Below are 3,649 nucleotides of genomic sequence, written 5' to 3'. Positions count from 1 at the left end.
GCGGCGGTGCCCCTCGCTCGCTCGCGTGTCCACGTCGCCCCAGCCTCCCTCCGGGCCGTGTGCCCCGGCAGGGCTGGCCAGCCGGCCGGTCCGCGTGCCCCCCGCTCGTGTCCCCGGGTTTCCCTCCCCCCGGCCTCCTCAGCCCTGGCTGAGCGGGGGCGGGAAGGGGGCCCGGGGCACGTTGGCGGCCTCTGTGGCCACATCTACATGAGATGATGACACACAGTTGTTACTGCACAGTCATATAGTACTTGCACACCCAAGTACTAAATGACTGCACAATAACCAGTTTTACTGCACGGTAGTGTCCCCACATGGCTTCCTGGTGATGCTGAGTATGCAGTAGCTCATTCTTACTGCACCATATTTCATTACACCTGTGCAGTAGCATCAGGTCACATTTTGTGCCACATGATGCTACTGCGCAGTTGTAATGAGCTACTGTGCAGTAACCGTCTCATGTAGATGCAGCCTGCGTCACCAAGATGTCACCCCTTACAAGCGAGCAGATCTCCCATTCCAAAGTCATAAAACCATCACCCTGTTCTCCTTCAACCCCCTCCTCAAAATTCAACTCATCTGGAAATTTTCAAATAAGAGTATAGTAGGGCTTGGGTAGAAACACACACACACACACACACACACACAGAAACATATAAATTAAAATAACATAAAAAGCCACTTCAAGACCAACAATACTGCAAATTATCATTTTGTTCACTCTGCCTGTGTTACAGGCTTTCTCCCACTTTTTGTCTCTCATGTTGATTTGAATTGTAAGCTCTTTGGAGCAGACTGTTTTTTTAGCATAAAGAACGGGGCTTTGATTTAGGCACTACAAGAATACAATTGGTAAATACTAATAATAATTTATATGGCTTCTGACTTGAGATATAATCAACACTGTTGGTACCTTAGCCATGATAGCTTATGAACCCGTAGCAGGGGGGTTATGCTCTGACCAGCTTCCTGGTACAACCAGACTGAGAGGACATAAGCATGCAAACCCTCCATTCCTGCACACCGATATCTGCACTTATGCACTCTGGACCTGTATGGACTCTCTTAACACACATGGCCCCCAATATGCCAATATATTTATGAAAGACCATGAAGTCTGTTTCCTCTGCAGCTGCCCTCTGTCAGGGGCCCTAACAGCCTGAGCTAATTGCTTAGTTGTCCACACCTGCTAATGAAACAACTGGCCACTTTTAGAGCTTACTGATTAAATGGGGAGGTTGCTCTCTGCGGCAGCCAATTCCACCTGTGGCAACAGACTACAGGACAGCCAACAGTTTTTCTGAAGGTTTCCTGTGGTAAGCCACTCTAAACCTGTGCTCTCTAGTTTCTGAGCCTGCTTGGCTTTGTTCCTGGACTCTGGCTTTTTATAACTTTTCTTTGGCTCTACTAGCTCAGTCTCTGACTTTTGGCTCTGTCTCCTGGCATTCACTGATTCTGGCTCAGACCCTTCGCATACCCTGACCCTGGTTCTGATTTCTGGCATATCCTGACTTCAGCTCTGACTTCTAGCTCACTCTGAATTCGGCACCAGCTTCTGATTCCTAAACCCTGACTGGCTCCCATCCCACTGATGGAGATGTACACCTAGGCTAGGGACAGACATTCAAAAAGCCCAAGCCTGAATTGATTCACTCTTTACAGGTTAGTCTAAATTGTACAGCTTAAACTGATTAATTGCTGGACAGACATGCTCTGTTAAACCAGGAAATGCAGGCACGTGCCTGCAGTGGCTCAAGCCACAAGCTGGAGGGGTACTAGAGCATGCCTGCCAGTCACTGCCAAAGGGGAGGAAAGAGAGACGCCCTCCAAGGCTCTCACCCCTCCCTACTGGAGCGGAGTGGGTGTGGCCAGGCACCAGCCAGGGCTAGCATGGAAAAAGTCCTTTCACTAAAGCAAGCTATTGGACACAGCAATTTGCAAAGCATACAACAGGGAGCCACCAAAAATCTTTGCCTAAGATAAGATACAGCTCAGGAAAACACAGCATACATGGCTTAGTTTAATTTAAAATGTAAACCACAAAGACAAGTTAGTTTTACTAATCCTAAGGACAGAGTGTCTCCTTAGAGCCAGACATTCAGAAAGGCTTTGCTCACATGTTCTGCTTTGTAATGTAAATGTAGCTCTCTGCTTTCTTTGGTGCAACTTCTCTTAACTAAATCTCCAGCATGTGTTGTCAGGTCTTTGCCAACACTTTCCACCTCTCGGTCTGATTCTGCAAGTATTAGCTCTGGGCTCAGAGCTGCAGCAGGGCTTGGATCTGCACATAGATCTGACTGCTTTTCTCCCCTGCTCCGGGACCACTGTGCAAGCCACAGAGACTGCAGCCAAAGCCCAGGCGTCCTGGGGAAGAGAGGGGACAGAGGGAATGATTAACTCTGTCCCTGCCTGTTTGCAGGTAAGCCATGGAGGTATGGCTAGGGCTGGCAAACAGTAGCTGCAGTCGCCAGGGTTTGCCAGTGGAGGGGAGGCAGGAAGAGGGGACAGAGGGGGAAATTTGCCACAGGAGCCATGGCAGCCCAGCGTCTGGCCACACCCTGCCCTTGCTATGACCAGAGAGCAGAGGGGAGAGGCCAGCCATGCTGTGGAGCAGAGAGCCCTGCCCAGCCCAAGAGCATGCTGGGGATCTCTAATTTATCTAAAACCAGGAAGGGATCTGAGACAGACATTGCATAAACTGGTTTGAGCCATATCAGTCAAGTCTGATACTATATTCAACCAGATTTATCTCAAACTGGTTTCAGCCATTTTCAAATTGGTTCATGTGCAATGAACATATGTTGTGTTACAGTTTAAACCAGTTTCTGATCACTTAATTTGGTTTATGTGTAATGTCTGTTCCTAGCCCTAAAGTATTTGGAGCAGGAATACCTACAAATGCAATACAATCTTAAAGCTGTAGCTACTTAAATCAACAAAGCCAGACTCCAACTATGTTCCAACCTGCTACAAGACCAACCCAAAAATAAGGACAACAGAGTCTCTCTGGTTGTCACCTGCAGCCTCCAGCTTGAACACCTTGGATGCATCACTGATGACTTCTGATCCTTCCTGGGCAATGATGACTGTTTCAAGGTATCCATGGGGCACAACCTGTCCTGTCTTACAGATAGTGTGTGTCCCCTGCCTCCTCCCAACCTCAAACAGAGTTTCTGAAGCAACAAGTCACTTAACTCTTATTTTCACTGAGGCACCAGGCCTTGCAACAGGCCCAGATCCAAGATGTGCCCCCTCATCAATACAGACTACATCATCACTGGACCACATAACCTGGATTATAACATTCACCTACTCTATCCATGTCATATATGCCATCAGCTGCTTACAGTGCCCCTCTGCTGTCTACATTGGACAAGCAAATCCCTACATGTAAGAATAAATGAACATCAGTTCCAGAAAGATGCACAAGCTTATGGCAGAGCACTTGAACCTCCCTGGACATTCCACTGCTGACCTCTGAGTAGCTGTTTTTAAACAACAAACCTTTAAACACCAACTTGAATGGGAATTACAGACCAAGAAATCATCCTCAGACTGGATTGTGTTATGTATGGTCTAAACAGGACCTATGGATTCTTAGCCCACTACCTGTATTAGCTTTTGTGACTCATTTATCCCAAAAGTCCAC

The sequence above is a fragment of the Alligator sinensis genome, unplaced genomic scaffold, assembly GCF_000455745.1.
Source record: "Alligator sinensis unplaced genomic scaffold, ASM45574v1 scaffold738_1, whole genome shotgun sequence".
Lineage (NCBI taxonomy): Eukaryota > Metazoa > Chordata > Crocodylia > Alligatoridae > Alligator > Alligator sinensis.
Note: the sequence above shows the minus strand (reverse complement) of the source record.